Below are 6797 nucleotides of genomic sequence, written 5' to 3'. Positions count from 1 at the left end.
AATTTTTGTGCACCGGGCCTCTAGTATATTATAATTATTAGATTAGAGACATCATATTAACAGTATTAGCCTTTTAAAAAATATTTTTTTATTGATTTCAGAGGTGAATGGAGAGGGAGAGACAGATAGAAACATCAATGGTGATAGAGAATCATTGATCAGTTGCCTCCTGCACACACCCTACTGGGGATTGAGGTCACAACCTACGCAGGTGCTCTTTACTGAAATTGAAACTGGGACTCTATAGTCCACAGGCCGATGCTCTATCCACTGAGCCAAACCAGCCAAGGCTGGCCTTTTTTTAAACCATGTAGTGTACATTCATGAACATTTGCCATCCATAACAAAACTAAAACCTTAGTGTCTTGATCTTTTTAATGTCCAACATGAAAATGTTTTGAAAATGTATTTAGAAATAAAAATATTTAAACACATACATAATATTAAAAATATTTACCTGTTGGTACATGTATTAAAGATGCTTATTAGATTGAATATTTGCTTAAGCTTCTATTTTATTCCAAATTATTTGTTTTTTCTTTACATCTACATAATTTATGACATCAGGTTTATCACAAATGACCTATAGTGTTATGTATCTTAATTGGCTTTATATGTCATCTTTACAATACAGATCTTTAAAATAATGCTGTTGGTCCTCTTTTGTATGTTGTGCTGCTATACTGAACAGTTGCTCTTTTGTGAAGAGCACTCAAAATTCTAGGGGGGAAATAAATCTTATTTAACATGAGATAAATAAAATATTGTAGATAAAACATTAAAATGGGGAAAGATTAACCTGAAACTAACTAACCTAATATTTATTTTGTAATGGCAGATAACAACTTCTTATTATAAAATTCAACTTTCTTAAAATCTAAAATTTACAGTGCTTATTAGTTTGTAGAAAAGTAAATGGAGAAGGGTGGCAATATAACCTTTGATTCTTCAGATTTTGAAAATAAATATGTAAAATATTCTGCTGTTATAATTTTGCTTAATGAAAGATTGTCTTAATGCTTGATGCTTAATGGAATCCACCAGTGTATTCAAATTATATTGAAATCAAATAAATCTCCTAAAAATTTGAAAATTAATTAATCTTATTAAAGAAAATTTGAAGTGTTTTCCTTGGAACAATTATCTTTATTAATAAAGTGTATATAAGTGAAGAAAGATGGTACAGAATATAAGGCTGATAAAGAAAACCATCAATATCTCAGAATAAATTATATGAAAGTGTGAAGCTATTAAAAAAAAGCATAGTTAGTATCTAGGTTGAATTATATTAAAGATAGAGCTTTTATCTTGTATAAAAAGTACTTTATTCATTTACTTTTCTTTCCTTTCTCATTATTATTTGTTTCCTGGAGCTTCAGTAGGGAATGAGAGATTTAAATGTGAGACTGTATACTACATTTACTTAGACAATTTTTTATTTGGCTGAAACAATAATTTGCTTGAGTTTTATGATATAAAATTTATCAGAAAATGAAAAGTTAACCTTCTTTTTTTTCCTTCCGTCCTTCTTTTCTCCTCTCTTTCTCTACATCCTGCATATTTCCATCTAAAAGAACTTGAGATCCCAGGTCCAAATAAGCTATCTCCTTCCCACATGAGAAAATAATTCGGAAAAATATCAGAGTCTCACGCCAAAAAAGGTGTGCATGACATAGACAGAGGGGATGGTGACATAGACTTATATAGAAATAATTATTGGTGTAAATTAGGTATACAAATAAATGCTGATATAAACATACCTATAAATCTGTATTTCCTATCCCTGTTCCATAAGAGGCCCAGGATAAGTAGCACTGTAATAGCATAGAACGTACACCAAATATACAGATTCAGGGTTCTAAATACAATTCAGCTATATAAGGTGCCAGGGCTCTTAGTGTAGGGCTGAGATAAAGCATGAGATACGCCTGGAACATCTTGCTGTACTGGTAGTTAAGAAAGTACTCAAATTAAGATGGAAAAATATCTGAAGGAGACAGAAGCCATTGAAAGAAACTTGCACCAAACAAAACTGGGACTATCTGAGTATCAAATGAATAATGATATTAACAAATTAAATCCCATTGTATGAAATAAGCTGATACAGAGAAATAAAATGATATGTAAACTAGGAAAAAAAGAAAGCTCTACCCTATACTGAAATGCACACTAATATATATATATACATATATATATATATATGATAGAATGGAAATTTAAAAGTCACACTCATTGTTTCCTGGAGCTTCAGTAGGGAATGAGAGATTTAAATGTGAGACTGTATACTACATTTACTTAGACAATTTTTTATTTGGCTGAAACAATAATTTGCTTGAGTTTTATGATATAAAATTTATCAGAAAATGAAAAGTTAACCTTCTTTTTTTTCCTTCCGTCCTTCTTTTCTCCTCTCTTTCTCTACATCCTCCATATTTCCATCTAAAAGAACTTGAGATCCCAGGTCCAAATAAGCTATCTCCTTCCCACATGAGAAAATAATTCGGAAAAATATCAGAGTCTCACGCCAAAAAAGGTGTGCATGACATAGACAGAGGGGATGGTGACATAGACTTATATAGAAATAATTATTGGTGTAAATTAGGTATACAAATAAATGCTGATATAAACATACCTATAAATCTGTATTTCCTATCCCTGTTCCATAAGAGGCCCAGGATAAGTAGCACTGTAATAGCATAGAACGCACACCAAATATACAGATTCGGGGTTCTAAATACAATTCAGCTATATAAGGTGCCAGGGCTCTTAGTGTAGGGCTGAGATAAAGCATGAGATACGCCTGGAACATCTTGCTGTACTGGTAGTTAAGAAAGTACTCAAATTAAGATGGAAAAATATCTGAAGGAGACAGAAGCCATTGAAAGAAACTTGCACCAAACAAAACTGGGACTATCTGAGTATCAAATGAATAATGATATTAACAAATTAAATCCCATTGTATGAAATAAGCTGATACAGAGAAATAAAATGATATGTAAACTAGGAAAAAAAGAAAGCTCTACCCTATACTGAAATGCACACTAATATATATATAGTAGAATGGAAATTTAAAAGTCACACTCAGCAATCTTCAGAGTAACAATTTAGAAAAGATTTATGGATGGATGCTGAAACTGCTGTGAAAGTATTTGATGAGGATTAAGGTATTACATAGCCTCCAAGTATCTCTCCATGAAGTATGTATTTATTAAAATATAGAAAAAGCAATTTTGCCATGGTAAACCTAGGAGATACCACCTTTATCAAATGATCAAAATTAATATTAAGATTATTGTGAGAAATTCAATAAAATGCAATGAGAGGAAGACCTCATTATATCTGTAATATTTCTAATGAAATTTCATAATCTGATTCTGTGCATGAAGAATGTAAGAGAAACCCAAGTTGAAGGACTTTTTATAGAATGTGTGAAGGTAAATGAAAGATTTGAGAAACTTCAAAATTAAAGGATACTAAACATACAAGACCACAAAATCTTCATGTGATATTGAATTTGATTATTTTGCTATAAAATAAAATATTAAAACTTGAACAAGGTATATGGATTAGATGGTAGTAAAGCATCAATCTCTATTCATTTATTTTGGTAATTGCATTCTATTATATAAATAGTGTTTTAGTTTGTAGAATATATGCACTGAAAATATTTAGGGAATAGTAGAACATCTGAAATTTAGTCTCATATAGAAAAACAATTATTTGTCTGTTTATTCCAACTCTTCAGCTATATTATTTGTGTACTAATACAAATTAAGAATTTGAAGTATCTTGCATTAACATCAGAGCTCTAATATTTTCAGGAACAATAGTGAATATAAATAATATATTTAATTGATTATTTTACACAATTAATAAGTCAAAGGTTATCAATTAAATGCTTTTATATTTATACAAGTGCAGACAAGTATGTAGAGAAGCCTTTGTAATAACTTTAAGTACTCTTTCAGAATTAGTGGCAAAGATAAGAATCATGAATCAACTTTTCCCCAAAATTTAGTTCAGACCATAAAATCTCTGCAAAAAAATAAAAATATGATGTATAGGTTTTTATGATTATGTCTTTCAAACTGTTACTTTAGCATTTAAAAGGGTTTATACATTACATTTAAAAATATTTGTAGTGATAAATGCATTAAACTATTTAATCATTAAATTTATGACACACCATTATATCTCTAAATGGATCAATTAAACTAATTTTCAATCTATAATATAGTTGATGCTAGAGTGACATTACTACATAGAATTTACTTTTCCTATGCATGTTATTACTGACAATTCTTAGTAAGGTATTTTACAAACATGGTACTATCTGCAAAGAAGCGTTACATTTATTTAATTTACAGCTGTCTCTCAGTATTGACTGCAGTTTATGAATTATACAAACATCTTTTTAATCCATATTCTTCTTCCTATTGCCAGATCTTTGGAAAGTTTTCTTGTTTTCTTCCCCATGGAGATTATTCTATATTTACCTTATCATTAACATTTAGCTTAATCATCTTCTTTTTCTCTACCTTTAAGCAAATTCACCTTGTAATTGCAGAAAGAAACTCCCTTTACTTCTGAGATGCTAATGTTTTTTATAATCTTATTATGATCATGGATTTTCCTATTTATCATTATCTTTAGCTATATCAATTTGTATTTTATATGATTGCATATATGTTTAGAATTACTGTATAGTCCTGTAGATTGATTCATTAATATGAAATGTCCCTCAATATCTCTAGTAAAGCTTTTTTTAAAAAAACTATATTTATATTGATATTAGAGAAGATGGGAGAGGGAAAGGGAGATAGAATTATCAATGTTGAGGGATTAAAAATGGTGGCAGAGTAAGTAGATACCACACAGACATGCTCCCAGGAATTACAACTGAAATATAAAAGCAAACAAAAAACACCCTGAATAATCAACTGAAGAGTAGCTGGAGAGAACCCTGACAACCAAGGATTGAAAGTGAAGACAACATAGAGACTGGTCAGAAGGGCAGAGGTGCAAGAGGACTGGTTGGGCTCTCACAGATAGCAGTTTAAGTTTTGGAGAGATATCTCAGCTGTGAGGGGTTTCCACTGGGAAATCTGGGGTCTAAACCCAAAGTTTGGCCAATCAACCCAGAGAACCAAAAGTGAGAAATGTGCCCATATAACATCAGCCTGTAAAAAACATCAGGGTTTCTGTCTGCCAGGGGAACAGATGGAAATGCAGGCACCCTCTTAAAGAGCCAATCAACAAAATTTTGTGTGCAGCCACTTACCTTGGACTCTGGCAGAGGGAGGGCAGATTGACTGGAGCTATGTAAGCATAAACCAGGGTTGAGAGCTCTGGGGCTGAAACTCAGTAGGCAGTCACCCTCGTTTCTTGTGCTGAGTCATTGCTTCACTCTGGGGAGGACATCTTTCTCAGGAACAACTTTGCTATCCAGGCAGTTTTTGCTTTCAGGGGAGGCAGTTGCCCAACCCTATTGGAAAACTCCTTGCCCCTCACCCCACCATATGGAGTTTCTGAGCCCCATTAAGTGAGTAAAAATAACAATTATTCTCCTGACAAAAGCAACTGCTACACCCTGTAATAAAACCTCTAGCCCCACCTGTGGATGATTATCTAAGGCTACCCAAAACTGAATACAATCAGTCTGCTGGCAGAGGCAGGTCTCTGGAGGCTTTGAGTCTTTGCCTGATCTAATTAGTCAGCAACAGCATTTGACATTGTCTTGCATTAGAGATTGAGAGACATAGCAGATCTACCTAATACATGGTCACAATACCAAACAGGCAGCCAAAGTAAGGAGACAAACATACAAATCAAATGAAAGAACAAGAGAATTCTCCAGAAGTGCTAAATTAAATGCAGATAAGAAATTTATTAAACATAGAGTTCAAATTAATGATGACAAAGATGTTCAACAGCATGAGAAATTATGTAGTAACCATAAAAATGACATAGCACTAATAAATAACACAGTTTAATGAATACACAACAGATTAGGCAAAACCGAGGATTGTATCAGTGAATTAGAAGATAGGGTAGAAAAAAATCACTCAATCAGGGAACCAAAAATAAAAAAAAAAATTAAAAAAACAGAAGGACAACCTAAGAGAACTGTTATGAAACATAACAATATTCACATAATAGGTGTGTCAGAAGGAGTAGAAAGTAAGCAAGAGATAGAGAAGGTGTCTGAAGAAAGAATGGCAGAAAATGTCCCTAACCTGGTGAAGGAAAATGTCACATAAGTCCAGGAGGCACAGAGAGTCCAGAGCAAGAACCCAAACAGGCCCATGCCCAGACGCTTCATAATTAAAATGCCAAAATTTAAAGACAAAGAGGGAATCTTAAAGGCAGTAAGAGAAAAGCAATTTGTTACCTATAAAGGAACTTCCATAAAGATGACACCTGATTTCTCATTAGAAACTCTACAGGCCAGAAGGGAATGGCATGCAGTACTCAAAGTAATGCAAAGCAAGGAACTGAAACCAACATCACTATATCCAGCAAATATCTCATTCAAAATAAATAATGAAATAAAGAGATTACCAGACAAAAAACGGCTAAAGAAGTTTATCACCACCAAACCAGCACTGCAAGAAATGCTAAAGGGACAGCTGTAATGAGAAGGAATCCTATATGATAAAAGGCCAGCCACCGTAAGTGTAACGACCGGAATGACCAGAGACCAGAACCACCATGGCCCCTCGCTGGGCTGGATCTGCTCCCAAGCAAGCGGTTAGGGGTGATCAGGCAGGCAGGCAGAGTGGTTAGGGGTGATCAGG

This window comes from Myotis brandtii, unplaced genomic scaffold, assembly GCF_000412655.1.
Source record: "Myotis brandtii unplaced genomic scaffold, ASM41265v1 scaffold546, whole genome shotgun sequence".
Taxonomy (NCBI): domain Eukaryota; kingdom Metazoa; phylum Chordata; class Mammalia; order Chiroptera; family Vespertilionidae; genus Myotis; species Myotis brandtii.
The sequence above is the reverse complement of the archived record's forward strand: the minus strand, read 5'-3'. Positions refer to the sequence as shown.